The sequence below is a fragment of the Ambystoma mexicanum genome, chromosome 12 (assembly GCF_040938575.1).
Source record: "Ambystoma mexicanum isolate Mex_15411 chromosome 12, UKY_AmexF1_1, whole genome shotgun sequence".
Taxonomy (NCBI): Eukaryota; Metazoa; Chordata; class Amphibia; order Caudata; family Ambystomatidae; genus Ambystoma; species Ambystoma mexicanum.
The window spans coordinates 143,247,478-143,273,667 of record NC_090936.1 but is presented as its reverse complement, the minus strand read 5'-3'; positions in this window follow the sequence as shown (position 1 = coordinate 143,273,667).

Genomic DNA, 26,190 nt, shown 5'->3' with positions numbered 1-26,190 from the left:
TAGTTTTCAAGAAACTTTAAATGCGAATAATTAATTAATTGAAGCAAAAAAAAGGAGAGATGACAAACTAAAAATTACACATCTACATAGGGAGGAAGGTTTGAGACCAGAGAGATTGCGTGTCTAAATTTGAGAAAATATCTCTCACGAAGTTCAACAGTGCCAAGGTCAAAGATACTTTTCCTCCCCATCTTAAAATAGTCCACCTCTCGTACGGAAAATTTGTCTCGAAGTTCTTGAAGTGATTTCCCAACCATTTTTCTCTGGAGGCCCTAGTTGGGAGGAGGTTCAAGCGAAATCTCAGAAAGAGCTGCCTTTCGGAGTAAGACGGGAATTTTTCAAGGTATGGGAGCAATGTACCTCTACTATAGTGTTCATCAAGTCCCAAGGTTATAGATGGCAGTAGACTGAGCCTATCCTGGGTAACAATCCAATCCCAGTCCAACAGTTTGTTCTTTACCCTGGACGGATTTTCCAGTAGCTTGTCTGCATTTTCAGCAATAACTTCCAAGATGCCTGTACATGTATTCTGCCATGTATTTAAAACTGGTATCTGGTTACCAGACAGTGCTTGTTTTATAGCCATGAAACCACTTCTTTCCGGAGGAATCAAACATTAGCTGTGAAGGGTTAGTGTTTTCCAGACCATAGCGATATACAAGGAGGTAAGCCCCAGTTCTTTCCTCACACATTCGATTGGGAGAGATGAAGGTAGGCTCAATACCCTTTTCCAGAACTTGCTTTCAAGCACACGCCAAACCTCTGGTGCAAGGAAGAAGTTGGCCTCACCTGCGTAAGTCAATACTGGAGAAACTTTGAGTTTGTAAAAGTCAATGAGGGGACGAAGTGAGGAGGAACAGTAACGTGACTTAATTAGAAGTGCCTGAGATGCCAAATTTTTAACTTTGCTTCTTAGCCTAAGAACACCCAGACCGTCTTGGATGCTGTCGTTGAGTGTGATACCAAGGTAAATCATAGACGAGACCACTGGAACAACTTCCCCTGTTAGATGCCACCTAAAGGTCTTAGTCGACTTCATTGTTCCTAACCCCATGATTTTCGATTTTTTTGGGTTGATTCTCAATCCGTTTTCCTGAACGTACAGTTCCAAAGCTTTCAGCTGTCTCTGTAGACCTATCGCAGTCTGATCTAGCAGAAGAAGGTCATCCGCAAACAACAGCCTACCAACAAGGGTCCCCCCAATTTTTGGAGGGAAGCTTCTTACTGCCCCAAAAGCTTCAAACATATCTGATATGAATAGGCAGAAGACAGCTGGTGCCAAAAGACACCCCTGCTTCAGCCCATTTTCAGACACAACTTTGTTGGATAGAGTTCCTTTTCTATCCAGTCTAATCTGAATGGTTGTTCCTGTCTGAAGAGCCTCCAGTGGTTCCCTCAAATTGTTTGGGCAACCCCATTTCCTTAGTTTGTTCCACAAGAGGCCACGATCAACAGAGTCAAAAGCCTGTTCAAGGTCTATTGACGCAATATAGATGGTTTTATAGGTTTTTCCCTTGACCATACATTTTAGTATGTTAATGATTAGTATGTTCAGTGAAGTTCCAATTCCCTTACGGAACCCCGACTGCCAGGGATCCTGGTGATGTGACTGCCAACTCCAAGCGTTCAGATGTTTGAGGAGCACTGCGGTGAATATTTTGCCCACTACATCCAGTAGGGCGATAGGTCTGTAGTTCCCAGGTACAGACCTGTCACCCTTCTTAAAGATCGGTACAATTATAGACCTGGTCCTGGAGTTAGGGATCCTTTTGAGTCTAATTATGTTTTTGAACAGAGTTGTCATAAATTCTGCCCATTTCTCCGGGTCTCTCTTAAGAATGTTGTTTGTGAGACCATCGGCCCAGCAACACGGGATGAATTTGACTTGTTGATGAGATCCACGATATCTTGTTTGTCGAATTTCAAATCCCATGGATTGTCCGATGATAAAAATGTATGGGGGCCGCTGATGTTTCCTGTGGAGTAGAGGTTCTGATAGTGATCCTCCCAGACCTTAGGTGGAATTGGGTTTACAGTTTTTGAATCGACAGGGATGCATATCTTGTTGATTAATTTCCATATACCAGAGATGTTTTTACTGGTGACTAGATTTAACATCTTCTCACTATCTTTTTGCAGTAGGAGGTGTTTATGTTGGGTGAGCCAGTTTCTGTAGCTGTTCCTGGTATCTTTGTACAGAACTAGATCACCATGCATGTTGGATTTTTTGAATTGCCTCCTGGCCCTCTGAACGGCTTTTTTTTAAGCTACGATTTGGTGGTCGTAGGCATGTCTGTATGTAGTGGTACCACTCCTGTCCACTGCTTTTTTGTGGAAGACCTTCAATACCTCGATGTATTCTCTGGGATTTGCGTTTTGGTCTCGCTCGACCGATTGTAGCCCAGTAGCTTGTCCAGTATTGCACCCATGTCTTTTCTGTGAATCCTGATTCTGTTTCCACCGGGGGTCAGGTTGAGTTGATATTCCGTTAGGTGTTGGACAGTCTGGGTGTAATCTATGTTCCATTCCTCAGTTTCAAGTTCCAGGATATTGTGATCGCTCAAGTTTGTTTGGATCACTCTCAACGTTTTTAGTTTCCCCATCAATGGCTCTGTTACAAATATGTAGTCCAATGTACTGCCTTGGTTTGCCCGTTTCCATCTAGTAGCAGCAGGTAGGTCGCCCATTAGGCTTCCGTTTACCATTAAAATGTTTCTACCTGCTAATTCTTTGTCGAGGCCAACTCCTCTTGATGTATCATTTGTGGAGTGCAAGGACAGAAACTCGATTTTTCTCCCCTTTTTTTCAAAACATTCCATGTTGAAGTCTCCACAGAGGAGGACCTCCAGGTTTGGACGCGAGATCCTGGCGTCATCGATCGCTTTAAGCAAGGTTTCCTTGAAGTTGTCCTGTTGACTTTCCGTGGGTCTCCAGTAGATGTTACAAACGAGCAGGTTCCATTTCACCAGATCAGACCCTGCCTTGGAGTTTGTTTGGACTGTGGTTAGTTGTATCCAAGGGTTATGATTTATGGACGTAATCACCCTTAGACCGGATGTGCGTTTGATGCCCAGCAGGAGGCCCGATCTAGGCCTACCTATAAGGCCCTTTATGGCCGGGTTCAGGAACATTTCATATCCGTCTAGGAGGGGTAGGTCACACAGCCACTTTTCTTGTAGGCAAAAGAGGTCGTATTTTGTTAGTTCCCAGGCTTGTTTGCCAATCAGATGGGTGAACCCCCTTGTGTTCCAACTCATGATTGTTTTTCCTTTAACCAAGGTGTTTCGTGGAGCACAGGAGGGAGCCGGCTGGCATTATGATTTTTCTGCTAGGAACCCCGCCAACCACCTCCAGTCGTCCGGGCTGCTTCCAGAGTTCTCCTCGAGTGTGTTTGGGGGGCTGCGCGGTGGAACCCCTCGGACGTCAGCCTGTGTTTCGTCCTGGGCCCTTTTCACCAAATGCGATAGGCGACCGTATTCCAGTACTGCTTTGTACTTTTGAGATCCTTCGTTGGCATGTTCCCTGTCCTTTATGCCTTCAGAAGAAGAACGCTTGCCATCCTCCAATTCCTTAAGCGAAAACCCACAAAGATTGAGTTTGGGGCCTAGTTTGAGGAGTGCAGATCTTGTATTCCATTTCCCCATATGAAGGATCACACTATCGTGGCGCTGCTCTTTGTGGAATTCGATCAGATCAATGTCCTTTGATTTCAAGTTGTCGGGTGAGTCAATTGAATGTACAAGGCGCATGACATTGTTTCGATTCATAGTGAGGTTATCTTCGTAACCAAGAGTTCTCTCTAGAAGTATTCTATAAGGGCCCTTGCCACCCTTTACATCCGATCCTTCGTCTTCGTTTTTGTTTTTGGGCCCCGATTTTGAGCCCGTATCAGTATTTTCGCCCCAAGACACTGTTCTTCGTGTGTTCTTTACGCACTCATTTTGAGGTTTGGAGTTTGTGTCTTTTCTTACGTTCCAGTATAATCCTCTTGCTCTCAAGGATCTTGAAAGCCATGACTCCAGAAGTGTCCTTGATCTCACCCTCCTGCACTGGGGCACGAGCCTGGCTGACCCTAGGAATGTGGACTCTGGATTTCCACAAGAAGTTCCTAGCTGAGTCAACTCCCTTTACATCTAGTTTTATTGCCTGGAGGATGGGAGATTCAGGTAGGATGTTTCCAACTTCTTTGGACCTTTTGTTGGCGCCATCCAACTTTTGAGCTGTGTCATTGGGTTCTGTTATTGCCAACAGTTCCTCTTTCTCTGGACTAGGATCGGGGGCCGTAGATGCAGGGCCCACCTCTTTGATCCAAGAATCATTTGAGTCTGAGTAAACTGATAGATCCATCAAAGAGCTGGTCACGCTATCGTTCTGCCTCTCATTGTCTGAGAGGTAGTCAATCTCATCGATAGGGAACTTTGATTGTTTAGTGAAGGCCCCAGCGGATTTCCTTAAAGTTCTGTCATAGATTAAAGGTTGGTCAGGTAAGACCAAATTTCTGGGTAGTGTTAGCCTGGTTGTAGCTTTTGGCCGAACTGGTGCTTTTCGTAAGATGGATGGCGCAGAGCCTGACTGTTTTGTCGACCCAGAGGTCGCTTTTGCATAATTTCTGTCACCTTTTTTGTTAAGTTCTAATTTTTCACTGGCCATCAGATTTGCTCCTCTGTTTGGTTTTGTGAACAGATCATATAATTTAACTCTGTCCTTAGGTTGGGTCGATCCAGTTGGCACGATGGTCGCTGGAGGTAGAGGGTCCACCACCATTGGGGTAGTTGAACTTGAGTCTTTGTAAGAAGTGTCGCTCCTCATCTCTGTAATAGGTGTAATAGTTGTGTGATCCCGTAACTGTTCGTTTTGTGACTCAATTAGTTTCATATATGGGGCCATAACAAGCACAAATGCTGTGATCATTTCTGTGTCTATCTTTGGATCGTTTTTGGCAGGTTCCTCCGCCTGAGTGGTGGCCAAGATCGTTAAGAGATCTTCATCAGTCGGTGAAGGTTGTCTTCTAAATCGTTTACTAGGAAATGGGGCCTGCTGCGGAGGAAGTCCTTTGTGAGTCCTCAAGGGGTAACCTCTGTGTCGGTTTTTGACTTGGGGTAAGGTAACTCCCCCATCTGGGGGTGTTTGGTCCCCATTTGAGCACTGTGCTAGGGGCGCGTGCCTCCAGTGGTCCACGGATCGTGGGATATCTAGAATGGCTGGATCAGTTTGAAATTAGATTCCTGAAGGTTTCCAGCCTCGATTGAACCTTTGGTTTTGGAGCTTGGTAAGATTTGCCCTATTGTCTGTTCCAAAGACAAAAGGAGCACCATCATGGACATTACTGGGCTTTTGTAGAACACTGGAATTGTCATTTCCCACAGATTGTTCCTTTTGAGGACTGTCGCAAGTTTTTTGAGGCGCCTGGCTCGGTACCTTAATTGACAGCTCTTTTACTATTGTGTCCTTGTCGGAGCTCATAGTGTCGCCACCCACCACTCCAGAGTGGAATGTATTATTTGAGGATTTTGAAGATGACTTCAGTTCTAGGTGGTGAGTGTCGGCTTGTTTTATCGGGCTAGTCTCTTCGACGCCCTCCTCCGTTGTTTCTGTTTCAGATTGCAAGGTGTTAACATGCGACTTAGTTGTGCCAGTGATTTCCACTTCGGGATAAAGTTTCCGGACCAGCCTGTCCTTTTTTCCCTGTGGGACAGAACTGTCTTCCATTGTGAGTGTTAAGATGTCCTTTTGCTGGTAATTAGGGGGTGGAGTGCCTAGATTGCCTAAGGGAGTAATTAGCTCCCCCACTAGATCTTTTTGGCCTGTATCCTAATGATGAGTAAACAGTCTAAAGTGCCCGAAGCAACCCACCACAAGATTCACTGGTTAAGTGTTAGCCGTAAACAGTGTGAATTAGTAGTGAGGTTTACCTTCCAGCCTTCGTACCTCACTGCCGTGGACTGTTGTTGCTGCAGCTCCTCATGTGAACTGACAGGAATTCTCCTTTACACCAAGGCACAAGCGGTGAGTACATTTTTTGAAAGGGATCAAAGATCGTAAACCTCCACAGTCTCCCAACTGAATGTAGCACCACCAGCGCCAAACAGCCGCACAACAGCCTCCGCCCTCTACACCTTCTGGGCTCAACGCCGCAAGGGTGAAAGCGGGTGTGTTTTGTCTCCGCTTCTTGTCACGTGACTCCTCACGTGAGCACCAAGAGAGCTCTGCCCCTCCTCGGAACGGAGCTACGAGCGGTGAGTGAGTGCAGCCGCTAATGATGATGAGGTTTTCCCGTGCACGTTCAAAAGCACGAGTATCTGTTGAGCAAAATCCTCTGTGCTGGCAATACCCTTGTCAAGGGAATTTGTGTGTGAAGCAGGCATTCAGAGGATGAGGGGATGGAACATCCCTGTCGAAAACATGTGCAAATTAATGAAAATAAAAATGTGTTCTTATTTTATCAGATAGGTTTGCATGTAATGGACCCACTTGTGTAGCTCGCAATATGGAAGTCGTTACCTTATCATTTCGCACCAGAGAACTGTGTCTATGCACTTAAACCAAAGCTGTCAATATACAGGAAAAATAATAGAATATAGATTGTCCATACTTTTGTTAAGGAAAGTCATCACTTTATTAAAGCATTATGCTCTCTCTTTTCTTTACTTCTTTAAGCAGGAAACGCTTACAATTGTCAAAATGCTCGAAATAACTACACTTCCGAGAAACTGATAGAGCAAACACGTCCTGGGCACTTATACCATGCGACCCCCTCCCACCAATCCATTCTCTATACAAAATCCTATTTCTTGCTGCAAACGGTGCGACTCGCAACCAGTAACTTTTATTGTTTGGCCCAGCCTTGCTACTAAAGTCCTCCCTGCCACTTATTTGACTGCATTTGTCTTGGTCTCTGACCCTGCACATCAGGAAATATAAAGAACTGAGAAAAGGTCCCAGCTCCTGGCGTTCAATTTTGACAATCATTAGAGCAACTTGCTGTGCAGTAGCACCTAGAGCTCTCCAAGTGCCAAATGGAATTACCAATAACCGATCTCAGACCCAAATAACCAGACAGACTCAAAGAATGTGGCAAAATACTACTTATCAGCTCAAATAAAGTAGGGACACCTGGTGAACAAACGGATTTCAGCTCACTCACTCTCTCTACATTTCAATTGCACAAAGGCTTTATGCCTCGATGTACATCAGCTATAATGTCATCCTACATGGCAAACAGTAAAAACCTATCGAAAGGAGGGATTGGTTGAGGGAACATATGTACCTATACTTTATTTAGGTGTTAATGACATAATTGGCTGCCCTCTGTCTGACAGGCACGCCTGGAACCACCTCTATGTATGTATAATAGAGATTATTTGCAGAATAACAACAGTGAATTGACTTCTGCAACAATGTATAGTACACTGCTGCACAGACCCTCATGATTGGTTGGCATTCTCCCCCAACCTTGGACATTCGGCTCGTTAGCAGTGCGCAGCAAAACGAAACCCAGGAGCAGGGAATAACGTCAGATCACTGCCCACTTAGCCAATTAGCCTACCATCTCTCATCAGTTATGCCCTAAGCCAAGGCTGCTTCTCTGTAGTTGACCTTGCTGACTGTTCTCTTCCTTCGGACCTTTAAGGAAGTGTAGGTGCATCGCTATCTTCAGTTGGAGCTTAATGAATAGGACTTGTTTTCCAGTCCTGGATCATGTGTGAGGAGACGACGATTTTGTCCATTTTGGCCTTTTATTTTGTGCTATTTAATTCAATTATACTGGGTGCTATTACTCCTCTTGGCCTCTGGAGACTTGGTTGCTCCGTCTTGCATATGCTTTCTTCATATTTGATAGTTTGGTGTGCAGTGATAAAATCGCAGCAAAAATGTCGCTTGTACAAAAAATTCCTGCAAAAATGTTGTGGTTTGACCTGTTAAAGGTGTACCCCATTACGCCATTTAAGGGGAGCGGGGGTTGCGGGAGTGTCCCCCACTACCCTTAAATAGTATAATGGGTCCGGGGGTTACAGGGTGTCCCCCGCATCCTTTACATAGATTGCGGCTGCAAAACCACAGCCTTTTTGCCGCAATATTTTGTATTCACAGCCATTTAACCACAATTTTAACACATGGAACGATTGTTCAATACTTGGCACTTGCAAATGATCTCTCCTTTTCTTGATTTAATAGAAATATGTCATGCATATGTAGCTTATCCTCTTTGACTCTCCTTATGCCTTGAAGTTACCTCTTGATGTGGCATCCTTGATGACAAGCCAAACAGATATCTTTGTTCTTTGCACAAAGCTTTTTTCTAGCAACTGTCAGCTCTGCAGCCTCGGTCTCTCCTTCAGGCTTCTTAGCTTACTATTATACAAAACCGACGTCCATCTTGCCATCATGGCCGCTTTAATCACGTCATATATACTGCTGCAGCAATCTTCTACATTTCTCATCTACCTCGCGTTTCTGCGTATATACAGCTACTGATTCTCTTCTCACTTATCTTCTTAGTGTATATGATTTCTTTGTATTTGCATGAATGTTTACTTTGTTTCTTCAGTTACATCTTCATTCTTTAAGAATTTTCATATCGTTTAAGTGCGTCCTTGTGTCTTCTCCTTATGATGTCACTTTACTCTTGCCTGATTTCACTTGTTGCTCTTCTATGTCCAATGGTGTATGCAGACATCCTTCTACCACATCAGTGTGAGGGTACATTCAATATGGTTGTCTGAGTGCATAATGTCTCTCTATCTTTGATGCAGAATTGGGATGATATCTGGTGTCATGCACAGTACATTTTTGTTATTCTTCCAATATGACAGATGTGAGGGGGTGGGCACTAGAGATGATGTGTACATCTGCCTCTCTACATTCCCCCCTTTGGTCGAGTCCTCGACCACCTCCTCAATTTTCTTCAGCTTTTCTCCATACTTTTGTTTCTTCAGAATCCATATCTTCGTCACCCCTTCAAGTGGCCTGCATTTGTTATGTGCTCCTCCACACTCCAGGTCATATGGCAGCACTCCCCAGTGGGTTGACAGAATACCCAATGTCCCACATACTGATTCTGATCCTTAGGATAATAAAACCTTGTCCTTGTTGATGCCAGGGAACTTCCTTTTAGATGTTCACAGGTGGTATTTTCAGACTGTGTGTGTGTTCACCAGTCACTACATTCACATCGATCATTACCTTCATCCCCATATGGCTTTATTTGATGTCTTCTTACACTGTCCTATTATTATTCTTATAAGACAGAATCCTAGTAATACTAACACTAGTATTGCTCCAAGCAACATAAAGGCATTCGCCAGCAAGGGTGGAACCCACCAGAAAATGGACGAGAACCAGCCATCATCTTCGGTTTCGTCTACTTTTTCCTCCATTTTCCTATGCAGAGTTGACAGCATAGTTATTGCCTCTGTCTGGGTTCCATTTTCACCATCATGGGCTGGTGTGTATGTACAGCAAGAAGGCCCGGTCTTGGTGCACAAACTGCCTTCCAGTGCTATAATCAAGTCCAGCACATCCCGGTTCTGGAGGCTCATGAGTCTGATAGCCCTCAATTCTTCTCTAATCACATTAAATTCTTTTATTCTTGTGTTTATTGTTTGTAACAGCTCCCACCTGGTTATTTGTAACCACTTAGCATTCACTGTAATCTGAATGTTTGGCATCAGTGCAGCTGTAAATATCACTGCCGTTCTACTGAATGTCAAGTATGCTGTTAACACAGTAGCACAGCTCACCTTGCACAAATCTAAACCTGCATCGCACTGTAATTCCTGGTTCTCTCCCGACCTCAAAGCCATGTGCCAAAAAAATGGAAAGCAGAAACCTCCTTGAGAAACTGTCCATCTGAGGCAAACAAATACAACTTAAACACTGCAGTGAAATCCTACAAGAAAGCACTCCTTTTAGCCAGAAAACCTTCCTATAACAATAGAATCTCTAATACCAGCTATAGCTCCTGTGAATTATTCACCATACTAGGTGAATTACAATCACCTACGCCTCTTGACCTGAGATGCCCTAAAGACAGCACCATTGGACAAACTAACCTGTCTCCAAAACAAAATCAAAACAAAAAGAAAAACCCTATCTACAACCTTCCCAGAGATGGTAGCCCCTGCCCTCCCAGCTCACCCGGACTTCTGCAAGTTCCTGAGACTCTGCAAATTATCAAGGGCTTAAAACCCTCAAGATATCACAGGGACATCTGTCTCGCATCTGTAATCAAAGACTGTGCCGAAGGGCTGTCTCCCTTTATCACATCCATTATTAACCCCTCCTTCACTTCAAACACTGTCCCCACTAATCTAAAAGACTCCTGGGACCTCCCCTTGCTGAAAAGAAAGCATCACTTGACCCACACATACCTACAAACTACCGCCCCATCACCACTGTTCCATTGTTGCTAAAAATACTCTATAGGGCAGCTTATATCCAAATTCAGTAACTCCGAGAGAACAACAACATCTTGGGCCTAAGACAGTCAGGCTTCATACCAGACCACAGCACTGAAGCAGCCCTATTAGACCTAAAAAATCAAATGGACGAAATTAAGGACTCTGGCAAGACATCACTGCTACTCCTTCTTGACCTGTCATCAGCATTTGACCTCGTCGACCACCAAATACTATGCCAACATCTGACCTCAGCAACCCACTTCTCTGATCAGGCCTCCACCTAGATCTCATCCTTCTTATCCAACAGATGCTCCAAAGTATTCTCAGACATAGAATCAGCTCCACCTGCACCCATCTTCTGTGACATCCCACAAGGATCATGAATCTCCCCTACACTCTACAACATGTTCACCAAGCCCCTATTCGACACACGAGATCACCTGGACATCTCCTATACAAATTATGCGGATGACACGCAGATACTCCTCCTCTCTGGTAACTACACTTCGAATGGATTGTGTCCTCCCACATATTTCTTATCTTTGATATTCCAATATCCAGCTTGCTGCTTCGGAATTATTTTTCCAGTAGAGGTCGCTGCGCATCGATGCCTGTCCAGTCAATGTACCTCTGAGGCTTCCGTCATCACGGGTATAAGTAGTTGCGCGCAGCGTGCGTTGTTCAGTTCTGTTTTTCAGCGATTTATGAGCTTTGGGAACGTAATGCTCGGTTCTGTGAAGAAATCGAAGATTTTCAAGTTTTTATGTCTAAAATCCTTCAATCCTTCGATCGAGATGGCCACTTCATCGGCTCCATCTACGCCCCGATCTGGTTTAAAAAAATGCTGAGATAGTGGGGCAAAGATGTCCTTGACAGACAATCACAGGGTCTGTCTGTGGTGCCTTGGGGCAGAGCATCCATGTTCAGAATATGAAGAGTGTTAATCGATGATGATGAAAGTCTTAAGAGAGCGCAGAGGGAAGTTGGAGAGAGGTAAGACTCCTAAATCCATTAACCCTGGTAAACATATCTCAGCCGAGTCGAGCCCGTCGTCTCCTCGAAGTAAGAAACACTCTCGTTCACGATCTCAGAGCGGTTCGCACCATTCATCCGCTTTGAGGCACAGTAAAATAAAGGCGTCATAGATCGCCTTCCACCTCATCCTCCAGTTCACCGGAAAGAGTTACATGTCCCACTAAGCACAGCTCCCCAGCTCAGTAGGAAGATTTACGTAAGAAAATACTAAAGGTGTTTGAGAACGCAGCATTGCCTGCCTCAGAGACATCTAGAGGCGATACCCCAGGAGAAAAACCCGGGAAACATAAGAGCTGTGAGTCTTCTACCTCAGCAAAACAAACTCCTGGAGCGAGTGAAAAACCCTTGCATCATGATAAAGCCTCTGTGATGTACAATACGTCGTCACTATCGACTCACATATCGAAGCTGAAGACTGCGTCAACGGCGACTCCGTCGAAGGAGAGGTCATCTACGCCTATGATGGCGGCCCCCTCGACGCCAGTCGGTCCAATAGCCTCGACGACTTCATCGAAGACGTCAAATTCAAAGTCGATTCTATTGACAACCTTGAGGTCAATATCGAATACATTGTGGCCAATGACCTCCATGTCGACGATTACTAGTCTTTCTCCTCCTGTAATGACTACTATTGCCCCTCCTTCATTGGAAAAGAGATACATACCTTTGGTCTGGAGTGTATGAGGCCTTCCATACCTGAAGAATTGTTCTCAGAAGAGGCCAGGTTAAAAGACCTGCAAGAGTCCTTACAGGAAGGAAGCGGGATTGATACTTCCCCAGAGATTGAGTTCAATAAACCTGAACCAGGGGATCATGCAGACATTAATTACAGGACACTTATGAACAGGGTTTGGAATATACGGGGTGGTCTAGGCCTACACCTATATAAGAGCAAGATGACCTCACCAACATACTTGATAAGGGACCACAAGAAGATCCTATTGTCCCCTTTCACAAGGCCTTACATAAGAAGGTGACTACAAACTGGGAAACGCCAGAGGTGATCCCTTCAGTCAGCAAAAGACTGAAGTCAAAATATAGGGCAAAATATAGGGCATCATCTGCTGATCCCCTATATTTGTTAAAAAGACCTGACCCCAGAAAGCTTAGTTGTTCAAGCTGCAACTTTGTCAGGTAACCAGACTGCATACCCTACAATCCCGCAGGATCGTGATGATAAAAAGTTTGATGCCACGGCCAAGAAGGTTTTCTCGGCATGCAGCATGGCCCTAAATTCTGCTAATGCCACATGCACGCTGGCAAGATTTAGCCACACCGTTTGGGAGTGTGCGTCAATGGCGCCTGGCCGTCTCCCTGAAGGAGAGGAGATAGACGGTTTCTTGAACATTATCAAGGACGGAAAGGACGCTGTGTGTGAGTGCCTCCAGACAGGTCTCGACTCTGTTGACAGCATCAGTAGAACCATGGTGGCTAGTAAGACAATCAGAAGATTTGCGTGGTCGCGGAAGTCTGGGTTTGCTCCTGACGTAGAGTCCAGACTTCTGAATATGCCCTTTGATGGCACTCATTTATTTGGTAAGAAAGCTGATGACAGTTTGGAGAAGTTGCAAACTTCCAAGGCGGCGGCCAAATCCCGTGGAGCTGCGATAAGACATACTCCAAACCCGCCCCACAGGTACGCCCTAGAGTGGCTGGTCCTTTTGCTATTATTCTACATTCGGAAAAGGCAGAGGATAGCCAGCTCAAAGAGGCCAGAGATGATTTACCCGTGATGGATGGGGTAAAGGTACTAAAGCCACAGCATCAGGGGCTACCTTACCCTCAGTCTCTGCATCAGCAGCCTCAAAACCTCTCAGAGGTCTTATATCACAAGACAGCAATAGGAAGCAGGTTAACTCAACATCTGACAGAATGGCAGGCTATTACTTCAGATGCTTGGCAAATTCCAGAATGCCCAACATCTCCCAGCCTTCGTCCTTCTTAGGTTGCTCGGCCTGATGGCATTCTGCATTTTTCTGGTGCCACAGGCTCACCTAAGAATGAGAGCTCTTCAATGGGCTCTCAGGACCCACTGGTCGCAGTTCTCAGGAAGGATGTCAGATCTCCTACAAATCCCAAAGGGAGTCTGGCTGGACCTCCAGTGCTGGGCCTGTCGGGAAACCATCTTGAAAGGAAAACATTTTTGGCAACCATGGCCGGTGATAACAGTAGTGATGGACACCTCACTCACGGGGTGATGAGCCCACGTCAACGACTTGACCATCAGCGGTCGTTGGTCTCCATCGGAGTCCAAACTACATATCAACCGTTTAGAGCTAAGGGCAATCAGACTAGCGCTGAAGGCCTTTCCCCCCTCTGTACGAGGAATACCTTTCCTGATAATGACAGACAACACATTGGCCATGTACTACCTCAACAAATGAGGAGGTGTAGGGTCACTAGCACTATGCAAAGAGGCAATGCAGCTGTGGTTCTGGGCAATGCAGGACGAAATCTCTTTGTCGGCAATTCACCTAGCCAGAGAGAAAAACACGGCGGTGGACGCTCTGAGCAGGCAGAGCACAGTCTCCCACGAGGGGAAACTAGCTCAGGAAGTCCTTCAGGAGTTCTTCACACTTTGGGGAACCCCTCAAGTGGACCTGTTCACGACCAGTGTCAACAGGAAGTGCAAACTATTCTGCTCAAGGTAATTTCCCCTGAGAGGAGCTCTAGGTCACGCGTTTGTAGTGGACTGGGAGTTTCTACTCCTCTATGCATTTCCTCCAGTCCCCGTCATTCCTCATGTAATAAGGAGGTTCAGAAAAACCATAATCCTATTTTCCCCAGATTAGGCCAGGAGAATGCGTTACCCCAACATTTTGGACATGTCCAACTGTCCTCCGATTCGTCTTCTACAAAGAGTGGATCTACTCTAGCAAGAGGAGGGTCAGGTTCTCCATCCAGATATCAGGACTCTCAGCCTTCACGCATGGTTTCTGAAAGGCTGAGGTACAAAGATTGGGACCTCCCGGATGATGTAATGGAGGTGTTGCTTTCGGCCAGAAGGCCAGCAACCAAATCCTTATACCGCTGGCGTTGGAACAATTTCAGCAGTTGGTGTAGGGGCAAGAATGTTAAACCTGTTTCATGTAATACACCAATGGTGTGATATTTCCTTTTGCACGTAGCAAATCTAGGGCTCCAGGTCGGCACAATTAAGGGTTACCTAGCAGCTCTGTCCATCTTCAAGCGCACAGCTGAGGAACACTCATATTTTGAAATGCCCTTAGTAATTCAATTTTTGAAGGGGTTGACCAATGTCCAACCAGCTCCTTTTCAAGTTCCCTTGTGGGACTTAAATTTTGTCTTAAGATTTATAATGGGTACTCCTTTTGAAACCCTTCATTCATGCTTGTTGAGATTTCTTACCCTCAAAACGGTCTTTTTGGTGGCAATAACTTCTGCCCAAAGGGTGAGTGAGTTGAAGGCCTTATCCTGCAAACCTCCCCACACTGTCTTTTATAAGGATAAAGTTGTCCTACAAGTGAAGCCTAATTTCCTCCCAAAGGTTGTTTCAGAATTTCATACCACCCAAAAAATAACCTTTCCTTCCTTCCGGGGAAAGAGGAAGAAAGATTGTACAGACTTGACCCAAAGCGTGCTTTGAGTTTATATATTAGCAGACTAGCAAGACTAGGACAGTCTGACCCATTGTTTGTCAGATACACAGGTCATAAGCTGGGACTGACATCACCAAGCAGATCATGTCTAGATGGGTCATTCTAACTATTGTAGAATGTTATAAATTGCCAGGTAAAGACCCTCCAGAACATCTCAGGGCTCATTCAACCAGGGGTATTGCAGCTTCGTCAGCTCTTCAAAGACGAGTTTCAGTAAAAGACATTTGTGCAGCTTCCACATGGTCACCTGCACACACCTTTACAAGATTCTATAGTTAGGATTCCTCCACTAGCCAAGAAACCAAATTTGGGAAGGCAGTATTGCATTCTGTGTATAATTACAGAATGCAACTTTTGCTCCCTCCTCCTATTTTTTTTTGTTTTTTTGTTTGTTGATGATTTAGTTTGTTTGTAAACTTTTTCATCATTTTCCTTGTGATCTGTGGATGGTAGGAGCTAATGAATTAGAATTGATCTCACTGTGATCTTTTCTTCAGTTCCAAAATGGTGCTTAGGAAAAGAGTGATTGTGTAAGTGTATTTATTGTTATGTTCACTAAGTACGGCGGTCCATCTTTCTTGAGTGTTCATTTGATGTTCTGAGAGTTGGAAGAACGCTCCAAATTGTTTGCGTTGGGAAGAGAGTGCCTGACATTCCATAACGAGATGGAATATAGTTTCTGGGATGGCTTGATCCTTGCAAAATCGGCAGTAGTTGTTTGTGACATCGATCTGTCTTGTTGTTAATACGTATGAGTTTGTGGGTAGAATGTTCTGGCGCACTCTTAAGAATGTTGTTCTAATGCTCTGGTCTGGAAAGATTTGAAGGTATTGTGGTAGTTCATGGATTTTCCTGTTGTCTTTTGTGCATTGCAGATTCTGTTTGTAGACGTTCTTTTGAATAGTTCTTATCCAGTCGTTCTGAAGAACTTTTATTTTTGCATGTTGTGGGCGGAGAGTTAGCTGTTCTTCTGTGATGTCTTTGTTTTCCATTTCCTTCCTCATTGAATATTTCCATTTTTGTAATACCGTGTTGTTGAAGGTATTAGCCTGGGCTCGCAGGATTTGGATAGCTGGGGTTTTTTGGTTGGTGAGTATTTTTCAGAAGATATCAACAGGGTAATTCATAGAATTTCACACAAAAGTGGCACACGCGGCTGGCGCACAGTGTCCCCGTGTGATACACTGCACCAGCCGCGTGCGATAAAATCCATTTCATCTCACAGCATATTCATGGATTTTAGCCTCCAAAACCAGCCGTGACGCAGAGTGGCGCAGCGACCCTGCAGCAGCGCCAGTTGCGTCCCCAAGAACGCCCTTGCGCAAGGAAAAGCCATCAAAATCCCCAATTCATCGCAAATGTCTGCGCTAACCCTGGACCAGTTCACAGGGCTGCCAAACAGCAAACGCCAAGCGGGGAACGTGTATTTCAGGGGTGCACGGGAAGTTCCACACGCGATTGTCCTGGGTACGTGTATTCCAGGGGTGTGCAGGAAGTTTCACACGCAAATTCAGCAGGGTACGTGTATTTCAGGGGTGCGCGGGAAGTTTCACATGCAAATTCAGCAGGGTACGTGTATTTCAGGGGTGCGCAGGAAGTTTCACACGCGATTCCATCAGGGCACGTGTATTTCAGGGGTGCGCGTGAAGTTTCACACGCAAATTCAGCAGGGTACGTGTCTTTCAGCGGTGCGCAGGAAGTTTCACACGCAATCGTCCTGGGTACGTGTATTCCAGGGATGCGCGGGAAGTATCACACGCAAATCCAGCAGGGTATGTGTATTTCAGGGGTGCGCGGGGAGTACTACATGTGAATTGGCTGTGTGGGTCCTCCCAGGTGTTCCCTCTACACCCTCCACAGCTCCTGCAGGCAGCCCACACCACAGGGGACTACCCTGCACCCCTGCTCATGTCCCGCAGGCAGCCCATCCACCATGGGCATGCCCCCCATCCCAGCCACATGTCACCTTGCACTACTGATCAACAACGCATGTCTCCCAGCACCCTCACCCCCCAGCACTGTGGGGCACCTGCCAGCAGGCCCCCACTCATGTCCAACTCATGTCCCCCTGCACCCTCCCAGCATCCAGGGGCACCCTCCACCAGGCCCCCACTCATGTCTCCCAGCACCCCCACCCCCCAGCACTGCAGGGGCACCCTCCACCAGGCCCCCACTCATGTCTCCCAGCACCCCCACCCCCCAGCAGTGCTGGGGCACCCTCCACCAGGCCCCCACTCATGTCCAACTCATGTCCCCCTGCACCCCCACCCCCCAGCATCCAGGGGCACCCTCCACCAGGCCCCACTCATGTCTCCTAGCACCCCCACCCCCCAGCAGTGCAGGGCACCCTCCACCATGCCCCCACTCATGTCTTCCAGCACCCCCACCCCCCCCGCAGTGCAGGGCACCCTCCACCATGCCCCCACTCATGTCTCCTAGCACCCCCACCCCCCAGCAGTGCAGGGCACCCTCCACCATGCCCCCACTCATGTCTTCCAGCACCCCCCCCCCGCAGTGCAGGGCACCCTCCACCATGCCCCCACTCATGTCTCCCAGCACCCTCACCCCCCCGCAGTGCAGGGCACCCTCCACCTTGCCCCCACTCATGTCTCCCAGCACCCCCACCCCCCAGCAGTGCAGGGGCACCCTCCACCAGGCCCCCACTCATGTCTCCCAGCACCCCCACCCCCCAGCAGTGCAGGACACCCTCCACCATGCCCCCACTCATGTCTCCCAGCACCCCCACCCGCCAGCAGTGCAGGGCACCCTCCACCAGGCCCCCACTCATGTCTCCCTTCACCCCCACCCCCCAGCAGTGCAGGGCACCCTCCACCATGCCCCCACTCATGTCTCCCAGCACCCCCACCCCCCCGCAGTGCAGGGCACCCTCCACCATGCCCCCACTCATGTCTCCCAGCACCCCCACCCCCTAGCAGTGCAGGGGCACCCTCCACCTGGCCCCCACTCATGTCTCCCAGCACCCCCACCCCCCAGCAGTGCAGGGCACCCTCCACCATGCCCCCACTCATGTCTCCCAGCACCCCCACCCCCCAGCAGTGCAGGGCACCCTCCACCAGGCCCCCACTCATGTCTCCGTGCACCCCCACCCCCCAGCAGTGCAGGGCACCCTCCACCATGCCCCCACTCATGTCCAACTCATGTCCCTCTGCACCCCCCCAGCATCCAGGGGCACCCTCCACCAGGCCCCCCCCCATGTCTCCCAGCACCCCCACCTCCCAGCAGTGCAGGGGCACCCTCCACCAGGCCCCCACTCATGTCCAACTCATGTCTCCCAGCACCCCCACCCCCCTGCAGTGCAGGGCACCCTCCACCATGCCCCCACTCATGTCTCCCAGCACCCCCTCCCCCCAGCAGTGCAGGGCACCCTCCACCAGGCCCCCACTCATATCTACCAGCACCCCCACCCCCAGCAGTGTAGGGCACCCTCCACCATGCCCCCACTCATGTCTCCCAGCACCCCCACCCGCCAGTAGTGCAGGGGCACCCTCCACCAGGCCCCGACACATGTCCCCCAGCCAACACGTCATCAGAATCTAGATCCCTGGCCCTTATGGGCTGCCTCCACATGCCAAACACCCACCCAAGTATTGCATCCACCCACTTAGAAATGCCAATTACATGGTACAACCCCAATGGCAAGTATGTAAATGAACACATGTCCCTCACATACACACAATGGGTGTAAATGAATGTCAAAACCCATATCATGACATGCACGAAACCAATGAGATGCTACTACACATTGAAGTTTGATGAAGAAAATGTATTAAAAGCAACATAAATGGATTCAAAAATAAACAAACGACAATGGGAATTAAAAACAAAAAGCAGTATGTCCGTAAAATAATGTAAAACCACAAATCATAATCCAAAGGAAAGGTGTCCAAAGTCACAGTTCAAAATAGTAAATTCAAAGGAAAATCAAAACCGAAAACCATTGCTCCATGGGTAAATTCCAAATAAAAAAATAAAATCCAACAGTCAACTATATACAGCTTAACCAATCCAGGGTCCATGATCCCAACAGAAGAAATGAAACCTATCTAATAATACTACCTAATAAAAAAATATATAAAAAAAAGTGGTCCATTGTCCAAAAGGTCCAAAAAAACAAAAAAAACAAAGGAAACCTAACACTAACTACATAACTATTTACAAGGGCAGCAGGCTAGTCCGACGGCTCACTTCGGGATGTTCCGGGCCAGGGCATCATCGAACTCCTGCTCAATGTCCCAGAGGCGGTCCTCCTCCATGGCCCCGAGGGTCCGCAGGGCAGACGACATGTTCTCCTCCAACTCCCTGCGGATTGCCTCGAGGCACTCGGCCCGCCTCAGGGCCCTCCGCAAGGAGTTCTCCGCCCTGACCATCGTGAGCCGTGCCTCTTCCGCCTGCTGCCGCTCCGCATCTATGGCGTGGCCCAACCGCTGCCACACAAAAGACACTTCCCATCCTGGGTCCTCCTGCCCTCCGGCCGATGCCTGCCCCTCCGATGTCGAAGGCCCCGAGCCATCATGGCTCCCACCTCGTTGCTGCTGCTGCTGTGCCTGTGCCCGTTCCCTGGCTCCTGCTGCCTGCACATCCTCCACCGGCTGGGGGGCAGTCGTTGATGTGGCCACCCCTGCTGGACGTCCGACTCCCGACTGTGGCAGGGATGTGTCCTCCACCAGCCTGGCCGCACCGTCAGAGGCAGCTCCACAGGGCACCCAGGTGACAAATGGGTGGAAAGATGGCACGGAGGACGACTAGCGCATAGGGTGTTCAGTTGAGGAGGGGGTCGGAACAAGCTCCAGCAAACGGAGGAATCCGGCCTGGGTGACCTGTCCCAGTAGGCCGACGCGGTCAATGAGCCATTCGAGATGACGTGCAGTCTCCTCATGAAAAGACTGCAGGTCACCTTGCATGGCCCGTTGACGCAACGCCACACTAGTCAGGACAGGCTCAACCCGTACCTGGATAGCCACGTCCGCAGGCAGAGGAAGGCCAGTTGTAAGCTCATCCCCTGCCTGAAAACAGGTTTGGACGTAGGCATCCCTGCTGGTGCAAGATGATGGAGTGACAGGATCAGGGACAGGATTGCACACAGGTACCTCCGCGGCGGCCTGTGCTGCCTCCTGTCCCTAGTCCTGCACTGCACCACTAGCACCAGTGGAATCCCCACCTCCAGACCCCGTCTCTGTCGCTTGCACGGCCTCCTCCTACACCAAACACCCCACCAACCTGGATGACTCCGTGCCATCTTCCCCCGTTGGGCCCTGTGGGGTCCCAGCTGCCCCTTCTGCTGCCGAGGAGTCCAACTCCGACTCTTGGACCTCCCCCCGGCAGCTGCGGCCTGGGACGCTGCACTGGACTCCTCACTCCCCGACGAGAAGACAACCTGGGAGGGGAGCCGGGCCTTGCGTCTCCGGCTGGCGGTGCAATCCCTGCCGCTGTGCTCCACAGCACCTTCACCGCCCTCTTCATCAGTTGACGCTGCAGACAGGGAGAAATTAAACACAGGCATCAGGGCACTGTACAATGGACACATACACACATGACAGTTGTACATGAGTGGCATTTTGAAACCTCAGACATGGCATCACATTCGCCAACACACATGTCATTTCAACTCGCACACATGAGCCATACACAGCCATATTGCAACAGCCAGCACCATCCATACACATACAACAGCATGAGCAGGCAAAGGTGAGCCAGACATCACATGCAACACAGGGAGTGCACTACACATGCACACACACCACCACACTTGCATGCATGTGTACACCTCTGCCAACTGTCGCAGTGTTCAGATTGGCATCCATGTCACATCTGCCAATCAGGATTCCACATCCCGCTGTCACATGCATCCATGTTGCATCACTGTTGCACACTTGTCAAATACACACACATGTACATGTACACAGTGCTGATACATGCAGCTGAAACCAACATCCATGTGTGACATTACGAACATGCCTACTTACATACACATTCATCCAAACATGTGTGCCCACACATCTGCATTTGGCATGCAAGCCTACGCACACAAGCACCATCCATGTCTCACACATGAGAGCCCTCGCATGTGTTAGCCTCACGGCCCTGTACACCCTCCCCCCATACTTGGCCCCATAAAAACACATGTGCAACCTGCACACTACTGGCACACCACCACATGCACAGCTTACAATCATGATGCATGTACACTTACCGCTCGACTCCAGACGGGTCTGCCTCTCAAGGACCTGGACGTGGAGCGCTGGGGATATGCGTTCCAGGACCCTCATCTGATCGTCCGACAAGTGGCCCCGGCGCCCCTTAGCATTCGCTGCCTTCAAGAGGCGCCGGGCCTTGTTGAGGGTCCTGGACCTGAAGTCCTCCCACCGTTCTTGACATGATGGAATAGTCGGACTGCCACCCCCTCCACGTTGATGGCAGTCACGATGTCCGTCCAGATCCGAGTCCGTCCTTCCTTGTCGGCACGCAAACTTCCGAAGAGGGCATCATACTGCCCCAGGACTTGCTCCACCAGGACACCAACTTCGGTGGCAGTGAAGCTGCTTCCCCTCTGCCTCTCTGGCCGGGGGTTGCCAGTGGTGCCAGATGTTGCAGTGCCCGACATGACAACCCCAGAGGCAGGAGTGGGTGGGCAACTGGGTCCTGGGGCTGGTCTGTGGAGCGATGCAATCCCAGTCGGGAGTCTTCGGTTCCAGCAGGGGTGGTCACAGCAACAGCACCCCTGGCTGATGTGCAGGCAGCAAATGGCAGGGCACGTGGGCAGTAGGCAATCAGGCAGCAGCAGATGGCAGTTGGGAGCGTGCTCGGGGCTCTCGGGGGCAGTAATTCGGCCTTCTGGGCAGGAGCATGGTCTTCCGTGTGCTTACGCGTGGCCAGCTTGATACAGAGTGATTTGGCACGTGAAAATCAAGCACGTCTGCGTGTAATTCGAGGAAAGGGCCTTAGCGCGTAAGCGCGTCAGCACACGTACGCAAATTCATTGGCCCAAAGGCCCCCAGCGTGTAGGAGCGTTTATATGACGTTACGCGCACGTGCGTTTTCCATGACGCGTAGAAAAAATAAGCACGTCAGAGTGTCATAGCGTGCAATTGGTGGAAAAGGCCTCAGCGCGTATGCGCGTCTGTGACGTGCGTGCGCGGGCGTTTCCCTATGACTCCACGTCAGAGTGTCAGCTCGTGTAATTGGAGGATAGGGCCTTAGCGCGTACACACGGAAGTGACACTGGACATGTGGGCATGTTTAAAAGGTACGTGTAGAACACCATTTCCTTGTACGTGCTTTTCGTGGAGAGCGAGTGGGTGAAATCTGTACTTCTTGTCGGTTCACACGCGATTTACTTCACGGTGTTCCAAGTTCGTGCTCCCTGTTACCTCTGACAGCTTTTTCTCTTTTTGTCTTTTTCCTGGGCCTGTTTCCTCAAACAGCGTTCACTTCTTCTGTTGTACTGTCTCCTCAGAAAGCGTACAATTCTTCTTTTGGCGGGAGTGTTGCCAACGCGCACACGCGTGTATTTTTCACGCGATTTTTCCTGGCAGACGGTGAGTCACGCACGTATTTAACATCTGTGCTTGCCCCGTGTGTTGCATACCCCTTCAGAGGTCAGTCTAGGCTACGTGTGACACACATACGTTCATTTTTGTGTTTCTGGGTGCCGCAGCGTAGTGCAGGTTTATTTTTCCATGCACGTGGTCTAGGAGGGGTTGCGGGCACATTATCTCCCTTTTTTGGGGTGCCTGTGCGTTGCGTGACCCGTCATCTTCCCCCAGGGGTCACATACAGCCTTGCTAGAGCACTAGGGTACGAATTACATCTAGTACCCTACCCCTTTGACCCCCAATTGCCCAGGACAATAGTTTACTACAACTCCCATACGCACAACAACATCAGTGCCATGGTTGGGAGGCGAGCATGCGGTAAGGGTGGCAAAGGTGTCCGAGCCACAAGAGGTGGCCATGGTGGATATGGTAGGAGATGTGTGGGTGACCAGTCAGGGACACCCATGCCCCCCCCCCTGGTTGAGGGTAACGTGGCTGACACCATCCCTGCTCAGCCCTTGTTGGACCAGCCCATTGTGGCACCAGACCTGGCACAGGGTGACTCCATGGATGACTTCCAGGTCAGCAGGTCTAGGCCACGTGTGGTGGTGCACGTTGGTATCACCAGGCCATGTGGATCAGGGGCAGCTATGTCATCTGCTGCCCCAAGTAGGCAGGGTGGGGAGGCTGCAGGGGCAGCTGTGGCTCCATCCACCCCAGCTCTGAGTCTCCCAGCCAGGACAGTGTCGGTCCCAGTCCATCCTGCTGACGTTCCCCCCTGACTACATCACACTTCAGCTAATGCCTGCACCAAGTCCCATGGTGAGTGTTCATTCCCACACTCCTAGTCCACAGTCCACTGGGGCTCCTGCCCCTAGTGTCCAGAGTGGCGTAGGACACTCAGGATCCCCACCACCTTCCAAGCGGAAGAGGAAGAGTGCTCGTCCAGTACAGGCTGATGCCCCAGACACGGCTACACAGTCGGCCCACCAAGGAAACCCAGCTTCAATCAGGCCGAACTTGATGCACTTGTGGAGTATGTGTCCGCACATGACAGCGAAATGGTGATTACTGCAGGATGCAAGACCACACCTGCACAACGTCAGGCACACTGGCAGACCATCGCGGACCTCATAAGTGCCCTTGGATTCATGAGGCGCACAGCTAATGATTGCTACAAGCGCTGGAATGACCTGAAGCGCAGGGCAAAGAAAAAGCTGGCCTCAAGTCATACCGCAACTCTAGTGACTGGAGGTGGGTCTCCAGCAGAGGACATAGAACTCACTCCACATGAGTATGTTGCTGGGACCTACGTCACGGAGGAACAGATCCAAGGCGTGGGAGACCTGCCAGATCATGAGGCATTGTCCGGTGAGTGCACATGCATGTGTGTGTCATCCATGTGCATGGTGTGTGTGTGAGGGCTTCTGATTGAGTGCCAGGTGAGGGTGTGTGTGCCTAAGTGGTTTGGGCCACCCATGTGCTTCATCCAATACATTCTGCGCACCAGGATTTGGGTATTGCAGTATCCCTTCTGGCAACAGTAGACATTCAGCCCAACTTCACGCCAGTTGCCCTTGAAGTGTCATCTTGCCACAACATAGTTGCGTATTATTCTGTGTTCATTCAGGCTGATTGTTTGCATTCCAACACTTTCACTAGGCATTTCTCAGTCCTATTGTCACATGTGTGACATGGCTATGGTACATGCCATCTGTGTGATGGCATGTGTCATGTATGTGTATTGGACATGCCAATCACAGGCCAATGTGTGATGGCACTGCTAGCCAGCATGCAGCAAATGTGTTGGTCTTCCATCTTGGTGTCATCAATGTGTGCCATTTGCCTCCCCTTCATACGCAGTGACGGTGCATGCATGGGAGGGTTATAGTCATGTGGGACATGTGTCCATGAAGTACTGTTTCTGTTGATTCTCAGCCCTAATTGTGTGCCATGGTGCTAATGCCTGTTCCCATTTCTTTTCTTTCATGTCTTTGCAGGGGATGACGCACTTGATACTGCTTGGGTTCTGGAGATGGTGCAGACCCAGGAGGGGTCTCAGGCCCGACCGGGCACCAGTGAGGGACGTGGTGTGGTGGTGGGTGAGAACCCACACTTGCTGCAGACCATCATCACAAGGGGTGTCTCTGGGTGCACCTCCCCCGAGCTCTATTCAGGTGTCGATTCGGATGAGGAGACCCATGTGCGGTCGCAGGTAAGTGTTTCTGGGAGGGATTCTGTACTATTCAACCCACCTGCACCAGGGGTAGAACCCTCAATGGGGATGTCAGTGTTGGTAGGTCCGCCTTTGGTGGTTACGTATGCAGGGTCACACTCCGCAACATCTGATCCTGCTCCTGGGCCAGCAGATCAGAGGGGGAATGCAGTGCCGGCACAGCAAGGCGCAGTTCGCCTTGCCCCAGACAGGTGTGGTGCCCGCCGACGCGGTGGCCGTGCGCCACCTGGCAATACCGCATGGGAGCAATCCATATAGGGTATGGCAAACCAACAGGCAGCATCATCTGAGATGATGGCTCAGGCCATGGATAGGGTGGCCACTTCCATTGTCCCCCAAGAAAGGCTGATGGAACAACTACAGCAGGCAACAGACTCCATTTGCCAGTCACACAGGGAGGACATATTGGCGTCCAACAGGGACAGGCGGGTGGCACTGGAGACTCTGCGGGAAGCCATTTCTATTGAGTCCCAGGGTCCCAGGGCCACAGGGAAGCCCTGAGGGTGGAACTCCATCAGCTCAGGGTGACTCTTGTTGAGCTTGAGGCTTCAACTGACATGAGGACAGAACAGCAGCTGGAGCGGCTCACACGTACGCTCTCAGCTGAGATGCAGGCAACTAGGGAGGAGGTCCAGGCATCCCGTGAGTTGTTGTATGGGGACCTCCACAGGATTATCCTCCAGAACCAGACCTTCCACACCTGCATGCTTGCTGCCATGGAGGACCAGACTAGGGCTTTGCGTGGGCTGCCTCCCATAGTGCCACCACCTCCTGATGCAGCTGCAGAGGGTGAGGAGAGCGACAGCAGCGAATCTCTCACAATAGGGTAGCCGTGCAGGCCATGAGCCCATGGAGGTGTTTTTTTTCCGCAAGATCCACACAGGTGGGTTTTGGTGTGCACCCTGTCCTCGGACCTCCTGGGTGGCATCCCCCACGCCCCATGGCCCATTCATGGCCATTTTTGATTTTTGATTTTTGATTTTTTGGACAGTGTGTTGCCTTATGTGGCTCCTGTGGGCATACGCTGTATTGTGGCTGGGCACATGCAGGCTTGTCCTTAATTTGGGTTAGATGCTTGGGTTTGTGTGACACACACCCCTCCTGCTTCCCGTTTCCATGGGCTTGCAAAGGGTGTGCCCAAGTGACATTGACTTACACAGTTAAGTTGGACTCCCATTTGATGTGTGGGCGGTCTGTAGTCAATACTGTGTATACATTCCTAGTGCATATTGTTGTTGTATTGTACACTGCATGGTGTATTGATATGTGCCTCTGCATCCATCTCATCCTCCTAATTTGCATCTCATGTCTTCACAAGGCGGTCTACTTTGGAAATGGAGTCCATG